Source organism: Etheostoma spectabile, chromosome 16 (genome assembly GCF_008692095.1).
Source record: "Etheostoma spectabile isolate EspeVRDwgs_2016 chromosome 16, UIUC_Espe_1.0, whole genome shotgun sequence".
In the NCBI taxonomy this organism is placed as follows: domain Eukaryota; kingdom Metazoa; phylum Chordata; class Actinopteri; order Perciformes; family Percidae; genus Etheostoma; species Etheostoma spectabile.
In genome coordinates, this window is record NC_045748.1 from 5,012,768 (window position 1) to 5,024,365 (window position 11,598).

The 11,598-nt window shown below is 38.7% G+C and overlaps 1 long non-coding RNA gene across 1 annotated transcript; it reads left to right on the forward strand.

Moving 5' to 3' along the window:
* The first annotated feature begins 4,681 nt into the window (after positions 1 to 4,681).
* On the forward strand, positions 4,682 to 11,068 carry LOC116704402 (uncharacterized). The gene is made up of 3 exons (XR_004335673.1): positions 4,682 to 4,692; positions 9,647 to 9,653; positions 11,001 to 11,068. It is a non-coding gene; the product is annotated as an uncharacterized LOC116704402 (long non-coding RNA).
* Positions 11,069 to 11,598: the final 530 nt, after the last annotated feature.

Here is an 11,598-nt window from a genome sequence, read left to right on the forward strand (position 1 = left end):
TGTGGAGCACTCCCACCTCGTACTTGACTAATAAATAACAGCATAATGAAACTGAAAGACAAAAGCACTGTCTGCCTCTAACATGGGAAAAAAAATATAGCTGATAAAATTTCTGTTCAGCTGTCACACAATCAAAACATGCTGTCTGGTTGTATATGGTTCACAAATATGCAGAGTGAGTTTATATTTATCTTAGATTTATCTCAGTAATATATGAATAAAGGCCATTGGTTTTGGTCTTTACCAGTTTTCAGTGATAAATACCTGAATATTCTGAGAATGAGCAGATCAGTTCAAAATAATTTTACCTGGATTTTTTTGTCCCGACACATTTAAAAGTTACTGTATGTTTCCTGCTGCAAGAGGACATAGATCACCACAACTGAAAGTAAACAAGATCCACCTGCATGTTAGGCTCTGTAGTAGAAAAAAAGTGAAGAGACAAATGGGGAGACAATTCATAAGTGTCTGTAAGTATTTCTAAATAAAAAAAGACTGCAGGCCCTTGCACAGTAAGTCTGTATTTTTCATTTGTGTTTTTTAATCCATCATCTGATAAAAATGTATTATGTACAAAAACCTTACACATTGAGTCCTTTGTGTTTTATCATTCTAAAAGTTGCAACACAAGACAGTCGCCGGTGGTTCTAGTAAAAGTCAAAGCATGTTAGCAACTACATTAATTAGATGTGTAATGGATAGTGCTAGTTCCAAACGAAGCTAATAAATAAGTGACATTGGCAAGAAGCTATTGTTTAGCTTGTTCAAACTGGTCAAACAAAATTAAATAAATGAAATAAATGCATAAAATGAAACCTGTTTCAAAAATTGTGATGATGGACAAACGTTTCGTTTTTTTAAACATACGATGATTTCAGATAAAAATTACGGACTTGGTGTGCAAAAACCTTAAGAGTCTACAGCCAATCTACTTTGTGAGACTGTAATGCTTATTGTATGATAAACGTTTTTGATCGTTATGTTAAAAATAAAGCACTTGCTTGTGATGCATGGGGAATTATCAACACAAAGTGACAATCCCCAGAAAACCATACCACAATGATATCATTTTGTAAAACGATAAAATGACAAACCATCACCAAGACCAAAGCATACTATGTCCTGTATGTACGGTAGTCAAACAATGAGATGTCATGCATAGACACATTATCTTGCTCCAGCATTGTTCTTCTTTTTTATATTTGTCAGTATGCATGGATAGTGTATTCAACGTTTCTACATTTTATCCATACAATACATAATAAAAACATGTTCCCCTCCCTCCATCAAGCTGATGTGTGGTGAGCATCTGGCGCCATAAGGCTGCTGTGCACGTTGGTGGTGGTAGAGCGTTGTTCTCCTCCCGAAGCTCTTTGTGAGATATAATAAAACGATGAAAAAAGCACTATATAAGTGTAATGAATAATTATTATTATTATTATTCAAGGTACACAAGTAAATGCTACATGAATCGATGTATCAAAGCTTATTCCATGAAGGGGCTTTGAAGCCTAGATACATTTTATGCATCTACTACTGGAGGGATAATTCAGTTACCATGTTTTTTAATTTTTTTTGTCCTTTGCAAGATTTTTGTGAGTTACTCATAGTCATGAAAATCCTTTTCTAAAACATAGCCTGCTGAGGGAATGCATTAAGCCCATTTTCAGTTTGTTTATTTCTTTGGTTGGTTTTGCACACTGAGAAAAAGTCATCATGGCACAAGAGGATCTATCAAATTAGCCAGTCAATAGTGTGAGGTGCCACAGAGACATCAACATCAAAAACACTGTTTGATACCACATCGGTATCACATATCAAAAGTCACATCTTTCCAAATGTGTCTATAAGTAAAGCTATCTCTATAACTGGCACAACACATTAATTCATTAGTGCTTGTTATCCTGCTCCTTTGACATATCAGTAGACAATACGTATGCCAAAAGAAGGATCCGGATGAAAAGTCTTTCCCCTGTCCTCACCTAGACAAACATGCTGCGACCCGCAGCATTTACCTGCTGTAGTTATTTACTTTTTCTCACCTCAGTCTTCGTCAGGTCGTCCTTGGGAACCTTCTGTTTTCTTGCTGGATCCCTGTTGGCTTCCTGGCTGACATGTTGGTAGATGCCTGATGGTTCCTGGCTGATTCAGTGGCTGGTCACCAGCTGCTGGCTGGCCAGGTGGCTGCTAACTGGCTGTTGGCTAGCGCTCTCAATAGTTATTAGCTGCTGGCTGTGTGGCCAGTTACCTGCGGCTCCCAGGCTGTGGTACAGAAACTGGCTGCTGGTACATCAATTGGCTTGCTCCCACCTTGAGGGACTGAATGGCTGGGTATAATGAAATCAGAGCTTATGCTGCTGAAAGAAAACCAGAGAGGTGTATGGGTATGATCTGTCATCTAATTAAAACACATATTTCAAATATGATGCGTATGAATTTGCTGTAACATACTTTATATTTACATTTATAGTTTAGAATTAAAGGGCAATTGCAGTACCAGTTTCAACAAGGGTCTTATTCTGATAGTGGCCATTCTCACCAATGAGTCATGCTGCTTTGCACTCGCCACCTGCGTTTAAGAGATTCATTAAACACGACTCCTGCAAGATTCATCATATCGGGTCAATCGGGACATCATACGCCGAAGGGTGCATTTTTTGTCGCATCAGACGCGGACAGCCACTGTCCAAACGTCCGTATTTTATGTCTTTGGAGGGAGAACGGGTTGGTACACCAAACTGGCTAACTAACTAACTAACTAACTAACTAACTAACTAACTAACTGACTAACAGTTAGCCAGCATGCTGCCCCTGAACTTCATCAGTATGCAGCTACAATTGCTAATCAAGGTGGCTAATTTCGATTTCTACTTTCAGTCATATTTAGAGACAAAACCTTTCGTTACACTTTTAGTTTAAGGATGGCTGTCCTGATTGACCCGATATGATGAATCTCGCAGAAATCTCTTTCATTGTTAATGTCTGTGTCTGCCTTACATTATGCATTGTATGCACAAATTGGACTGGATGTGGAAGACAACAACCACCGGTGTGGGACAACATTGTTGAATCTTTGCTTTATTAGAACAACTCAGTACAATAAGTCTTCTCAGCCCACAGAATATTTTACACAGTTTGGTTGCTACACAAATACACAAGTTGCTCTACGATTGTTGCATTTCTGACACAGTAACCTCTTAATGTGTGTTTGCTGCCCCCAGTGTTCAATACACATGCCATTTGGAACAGAACTGTAGGACCTGTCGCCTTTTATTAAAACACAGTTCCCATTACTGCCAGTAACCACAAATCTTTAAGTCTTTAAAGATCATAACTGCAAGGTGTGTGGAGGATTTTTTTCCCTGTGTGGCTTTTAGGTCCTCTCTGTCTATCTGTCAATACTGCATTGTGTGGTTCTGTCCTCTGATTAGCTTACATTGATTCAATTTAGACTGAGTGGCCATTACTCAGTCTATAGACTGACTAAGCACAAACTGACCTGTGCCCTTGTGTATGTAAACAACCGTTAATGGACTTAATAGAATACAGTAAAACAGATGTGTCTGCATGCAACCAGTATTAGCAGATTAGACATTAATTGAAAAATTAATTATATAGTATGTATTTAAGCTCAGCGTTTTCCTTTGAGGTGGGTAGATTTAATCCATTAGAAAATAAGATAGCAATGTATAAATTGTGCTTCAGCCTAAGCGTTTTCAGTCACCAATTACTGTTAGTTTTCAATGTGATATGTTTATAATTACTGTTTTATGATGACTGACTGAATGAACTACTAAACTAAACTAAATTAAAAGTCAGCCTCCAAACAAAAACATGCAGTAGGTTATGCTTTAAGACAGAAAAGAACAGCAACTGGTTCTGTTTATAGAGGGATTTTTGTTACAGCTGATTTGCAGTAGATCCTGGGACAAAAACCCCCACAAAAAACAATGAATTGGACATTGACGATGACAAAAGAAAACAAAACAAGAAAGAGAAATGTGATGAGGCAGAGAGATGGGACTTGAGCCAGTTAAACCAGCGCCAGCATCCACAGCAGTTAGAGCAGAGGCTGGCTGGGTCACTTGAAGATGAGGCTTCTATCCTTGTCTTCTGGCCAATCGTTGGTTAGTAGGCCAATAAACACATCTGGGTTCCCAACAACAGTTTGGCCATGAATTCTTATTATTTACGTTCAGATGTTCAATAGATGTATTGTGCTTCTTTTGAAACCCCAATGTCAAAGTGCTGATTGTCTTTTCTATTGCTGACAAATTCTGTTTATTGGCATTCACCTGAATATACAGTATTTCAATCAGGAGAGACTGCAAAGATGTATTGTACACATGCAAAATAAGAAATCTACAGTCTTTGGAGATTAGACTCCATTGTTATGAAATGATCATTTTTAAAGGGGTATAAACCCAAAAGATAATCCCCCGATGGAGTCTAGACACCAATGGTGGTGTGAGGAGCCCGAAAACCAAACCGAGGATGCGACTGCAGCGGCCTGCTGGAGGAGGACCCAGGAGCCGTGCATGATGAAGGCCGGAGGAGCACGGGGGGGAGGAGGGTTGTGCTCTTAGCCTGAAATGACAACTGAGCTGCCGAGAGAGATGGGATTAAAACAGGGATGTCATGCTGCGATTGGCTTGTGAAATTCATAGCCGCTTCCGATTGGTTAAAATGAAAGTGAAGCTTCTAACAGCTGTTTAGAAAATGGAGAAAAGAAGAAAAGTCTTCCTGAAAGAATTTACGCTGTGCTCCATTTAGCCGTGTTTGCAATCATGATTGAGTTACCTACTCAGGCATTTTGTGGTCACATAAAGATAACGAACAAATTGGGGTGCCAGGTAGCTCACCTGGTGGGGCGCTTACCCCATGTACAAAGGCTCAGTCCTTACCGCAGCGGACTTGGGTTTGATTCTGACCTGCAGCCCTCTGCTGCATGTTGTTCCACCTCTCTCTCCCTTTTCCTGTCTCTTTCTTGTCAAATAAAGGCCTACAGAATAAATTAAAGTTAACCTTGACACTTTGCATCTAAGTGTGGCCTGGGGTCCTCTCTCTCTTTGTGTCAAACAAACTAAACTTGTTTGAATATCACTTTATTAGGCACAATCTTTTGCAATTGTAAGGGGTTGTTTGCAAATGTACTCTTTTTAAATTATGCATTGATGATGGGGCACATGGAGGACAAGTTAAAAACAATGTACTTGTGTAAAGTTGTGTTTTGAATTTCATTTTGTTAGGAGAGGCTCTTTGAAGTTGAACCTCCACTGTATTTTGAATCAGGGGCTGGATGAAGGCAGACAGAATGAGGCCAATCTGTATAATTAAAGCTCCTGCAACAACTTGGGGAAGTTAAATGTTTTTAATACTGCAGTTGTGTTCACAACAACTAGAATGAATGTAGGATCTCTTTTTGCAGCTGTGTGCCACTTTGCTCTCACACGTATAAATATTGTACACACTGAGTCTCCTGAGCCCGCAGCTCTCTGCCCTGTTCTAATCACGAATGTCCAGTCACTGGCTTTGGTCTCCGTGTTACACCACACTTCCCTTTCTTTCCGTCTTCTGTCCCTCACTTTGACACTCTGTCTCTATTGCGTTTTCATGTTTGGTTTTATCCGGCCAGTCCTTCTTGGTTGACTTCCTTCTGTTCTTGTCCTCTCTTTAGTTCTCTCAATTTAGCTTTTTATTCCTTTGTTCCTCTACCCATCTGACTTTATGAAGCATATCACTAAACAAAGACATATGGAGTTTGACTGCCGGCATCGGTGTCATTTTTCAAAGGACCTTTTACGACACACATACTGTAATAGGCATTGTATATTTTTCATTAGCAAACATTTGACTGGTTGCATCTGCTTCCTTTTAGTCGTGCAACAACTTTTTTACATTTTGTAATTGTAAATTGTTAGACAATGCAGTATTAACTATTTCTTAGAATAGAAATATATATTTTTTTTAATTGCCTTAGGAATTACATTATTTTCCATTATACTTTAATGTTCATTAGACACACTATTAGACATTGCTTGAGGTAAAGATGTAATGACAAAGACATTATGAAGCTATTTGATGTTCATCTACCATTGAGTCGACATAATAATTAAGATGGTAGATGGAGTAAATAGTGATATAATATTGTCTTTGTATAATTGTTTGGGAAAATTATTCAGAAAAGTTTAGTTCTGGGTATAAACTTCACATGTCACATGTCATCCGTTCATATTTCCCGTTTCTCTTGACTGTCACGTTTATAAAAAAAAAGGCAGAATGCCATAAAATTATCTTTCAGATAACAGTATCTGTGCTTCATCTATGATACACTTCTCCCTGTATTATTGTTGAATGTTGGTCTGAAATAGTCGGTCGAGAAAGAGGCCGGTCTTATTCGATTGGGAGGGACGGACATCAAAACCTGACATTTACAGCTACTGTTGTGGTAAGCAGAAAACCTGTCCTGCTATCAAAATCAAACGCCACTTCACTGGAGACATAATGTCACCCCATTTTTTGCAGCAGGGATATGAAAATACCACCAAACTGTGTTTGGAAGAGAGCATGACGCAGACTTTGTGGCCTTGGCCAAGCAGAGACGGATGAAAGGCTGGCTTCCTGATTGTAGCTGCATCAAGGTTTGTAATCAGTTTGCTTTCTATTTCACCTCTACAGGTGTAGCACTTTGTGAACAACATTAAAAACACAAGGACCATTATCATTCATTCAACAGGATGTTGACAGACTTACGTATGAATCATCTTTAACTGTTAATTTAATTTCTTGGCTTTTTTCCGATTACTTAACCACTATTTTGAAAACAGGGAACTGGGTTTTCAAAACACACACAATTAGCTCATCCACACACACAATTAGCAGAACACCTCAGACCCTTTGCAAAATCAAAAAAGTAAAAAAAAAAGTATTCACTATTTTATAAAAAAAAAAGTATTTTGTTACTAAATGAAACACTCACATTTCATATGACCTAATTCTGTTTGAACCAGTTACACACCGGTGTTGCTAACCTAAAACACTTTTAGCAGTTTTTTTTTTTTTTTTGTGATTAGAGTACTGTAAATGTAAACTACACAGAACAAGTGCAAATATACAATAAGTTCACCAAACACTACACAAGACCAATGCTGCAGACTGAAGAAAACATAAGTTATTTCTTTCCATAAACACAAATCAGTCAACATGTCAACACGGAAAATCCCAACTAAACATGTCCCATTTTTCATGAAACTACTACAGTAGTGTGCATAACACTATACTTAGCAAAACAACAGACAAACATAAATACTGTATCCAGTACAGGTTAAAATTACAGGAAAAAATACTAGACTTACCTGCTACAGTGTTATATTACTTAAACCTGATTGGTGTGTCTACAATTAAGCAATCATGTTTGCTCACCTGATGGCTGTGTTTTATAGAGTGGCTCATAGGTGTGCACATTTGACAGTTTTGTAATCGCAGGGAAGTGACATCATGATTTACTTCTGTGTCTAATGTATAAAAGTGTGTTTAGTGTTTTACAACTCACTGTGTGTACTGTTTTGCAAAAAGTGTGAGGCCGACATTGTGTTTGTAGTGGTGCACATCTGGGCCAATGTTTTGCTCCTTTAGAGTAGTTTTTTGATATTTGTGTAATAACAAAAAGGTTATTGCAGACACAAATCTATATAGCACATAATACAGTGTAAATACTATATACAAAATAAAAAATAAATAAAAAGGAGATGCAAGAATACATAAAATTTTCACATTAGCCTATAGGATATACAGGCTATTACACCAATGTCGTCTTAACCAAGAAGTGTATATATAGCAGCTTTTCAAAGGGCGGACCAGGGCTTCAATTATGTGCTTCTCTGACTTGTCCAGGCCACACATGAAACTAAACGTCAGTTGTTTTAAGAGTGCAGCTTGGCATTCTAGTGGCTACAAACAACTGACTGGCACTATGCCACCTAGGGACACAAAGCAGCAACCTCATTGCATCATTATACACCATATAATACTTTTGATTTCAGTGTGCAAAAACTGTAAAGTGTTCAGTTGCAAATTTCTTGCACTGTGTAATAAGTCAAATGAAAAAGAGTTTACAAGGTAATCAACCACCAACAGGGCCTTTTTTGTATTGTTTGTTTTGTCCCTACAAGGTGTAAGTAAAGAAGTGTTTTACACGTGAACATCCATCGTTTATATGTGACAATAAGCTCAAAGCCTTTTTTCAAACTTTCCACACCAGAAAGTGAAGTTCATTTTGGAATTAAAACCGTAATCAGATTGTCCCCTGGGTGTAAAATTGGGTTTCATCCACTCACTTTGGAGAACAACTATGATAAAACAAATATCACAAGCCAATAAATGAACAGCAGTGGACAGCCCAGGTTAACAAGTGTTTGTTTAACGACACTATGGGAAACCGGATAAAAGACTGTTTATTGTTTTTTTGTTGTAGCCTTGAGACCTGGAGGCTGAAAACAGAAGTCCCATGGCATTCAATCTTTCCAATCTTGATTTGACCAGCATTGAGGTTATCACTTGCAGCCTCTTTGTGTGTGTGTGTGCGTGTGTTTTATTTATCTACTAAAGTAACATTTGGGTCATTTTTTTCAATATCTGATGGTGGAAGAAGACTTATTGCCTCCTTTCCAGATGCAACCATTTCTCTCCATATCCAGTAAGTGTTTGGAGATTTTGGGATATAGCTGCATGTTTATCTTGCAGACACTAATACGTATTATAATCCAACAGCCCCCTCTACGGTTTTATGAATTGGAATTAAGGGATTTTGGGTCTGTGCTGAGCTACAGCAGCTAACACTCAGCCTTTGAAATCCATCTGCTTGCTAATTCTCTTAGTAGCTATGAAACTCCTGTGTGGCCCTGTGGGGCTATCGATTGTATATGTTGCTCTAATCAATGTATGAAAAAACTTGATAACACCAACAGCTGCTTAGTCAGTCCTTCCATCCATCTTTGTCAGCTTGTCCAGTTTTGGGTTGCGGGGGCAGTAGCTCCAGTAGGGGACCCAAAAATTCCCTTTCCCGAGCCACATCAACCAGCTCCGACTGGGAGATCCCGAGGCGTTCCCAGGCCAGGTTGGAGATATAATCGCTCCACCAAGCCATGGGTCTTCCCCGAGGCCTCCTCCCAGCTGGACGTGCCTGGAACACCTCCCTAGGGGGGCGCCCAGGAGGCATCCTTACCAGATGCCCGAACCACCTCAACTGGCTCCTTTCAACGCGAAGGAGCAGCGGCTCTACTCCGAGCTCCTCTCGGATGACTGAGCTTCTCACCCTATCTCTAAGGGAGACGCCAGCCACCCTCCTGAGGAAACCCATTTTGGCTTCTTGTACCCTGGATCTTGTTCTTTCGGTCATGACCCAGCTTTCATGACCACAGGTGAGGGTAGGAACGAAAACTGACCCCAGCCCTTATACTGGTAAATAAACCTTGGGGTGGACAGGAGAATGAGGAGAGGACAAAGGAAGAGAATAAGGAAGAGGAAATAAAAGACGGAGATAGCAAAAAAAATAGGGGCTTTAGAAGAAAGATAAAGTGATAAAAGATAAAAAGAAATATTAAAGAGGAGGAGGATACAAGAAGGGATGAAGAGGGTGGGGAAGAAGCACAGAGGTGAAAGTGAGCACGAGACATGTCAATATGTTGTTTGATTTTGTAACAACCCCCACCACGAGTTATTGTATAAACTAAATTTGTCCACAGTATATGCTGTGTGTGTAATTCCATAGAAGATTATTCAATGTAACATTAATTTACAATTACATTCAGAGTGTCCAGCCTAAAAGGTTTAAGCATTTTACCAAAGAAGCAAACCAGTAATTTACAATTCCTCTCCCCAAAAGTGAAGGGACTTATGAGAAAGGGATTGGAAAAGGAATGTTTTCATCCAAATGGCTTTGAAGCTTTGTATGGGTCATGGTTTAAAAAAACTCTGAATCCTTCCCTTCCAACAATGCAACATAATAGTGTCTTTCCTCATGCTGTAATCATTCAATATTGTATATCCAAAACTTGCACTCATTTTGACTTGGGAGCGTTCATTAAAGATTCGGATGTGGTTAACCCCACTGCTAGCCAGATGCATGTTTTTTTGTGTATAAAATATTTGTCGAGGTGCCATTCATGGCAGCCCTTTTGTCTTCCATCCCATGCGACCATGTAGGTCCTTTATCCCTACCCTCTAATATGACTTGCAGGACCATTTCCTAAATTAGCACCTCTACTGGTGGCAGGAGAACAACATGTCCTCACACACACATTAAACATAACGGTCCTAGATTTAAACGCAATGTTTCTTTTCCTTGGATTTTCTCTGCCTTAGATCGGCTTACCTTGATATCTTACCCTAACCCTCTTCATGCCTAAACCTAACCAATCCAACCAACGAAGGCAAAAGGGAGAGCGGGGTGAGTCATGCCATCCCCAACCGAGGAAACCCAAATGTTTGTTTCAGATATTTAGGCTAATATGTAGGAATCACATCTACTTTGTTAGGTTTAGGAAAAGCTTGTGGTTTGGGTAAAGTCACAAATAATAATACATGTTACACAGAACGTGAAATAGCCAAATTTGTTATGTTAAGTTAAAATAAGTTAACGTTGAATTTTGTTTTCAATCCAGACGCGGACAGCGTTCTCTTGGATCAAAGTTGTTTGCTTGTGTGAACAATCTGCCCTAAATTGACTTTTTTGGTCTTACAGTAATAGTACATTACATTACTTTAGTCATAATTTATACAGCCACTAGAGGTCACCACCTGACACTAAATGTAAATAAAAAGCTGCTTCTACAAATTACCTATGGGGTCAGAGGAGGACACAGGCTCACATTTCGATTTGTCTTAGTAGAAAAGGACAGGTGGAACTAATTGTGTTAATGATGGCTCAGTTCCGTTACAGTTTCTTTCCAATTTCTAACACACTAAAATTACATGCATATCACAATTATTTAAACTGACAGAGCAAAACCTCATCTCAAGTCTCCAAAAGTCTAAACACATGTTCTGCTTTACACACATGATGCAATTCAAAATGACAGTTTTTAAATGCACTGAACAACAACAATCTGACATAAAGTCACATGTTTGCCATTTCAAAACACTGCCATTTAAAATGATGCTACATAAACTAATTGGCCAATATATGTGCCACCTGGCCAAACACCTCAATGGTTAATTGTCACCATTTCAGTCAGGAAGTAAACACTATGAAGGACCACAGGTGAGCACCTTTTTTACAACAACAATGGATAATGCTGCCTAATTATTTTTCTATATATTTTTTTCAGTTTACTGTTTTTTGTGAGCATCTTTTTTTTTCAGTCCAATGGAAATATATCTGCTGTGCATATGTTGACCTGACTTGTTTGGTGAAAAAATACTTTTTTCAACAGGATGTATATGCATCTGCCTATATTTCTGTGCATGTGAATAAGCTGAAGAATTTGAATTTTAAACTAGTTTAGTATCATGGCAAAGCGTACTAAATTTGAGAGTGTCTTTCATTATGCCCAACAATGGTTGGTAAGACAAAAACCTGGTAATATGAATGAAGTTTGT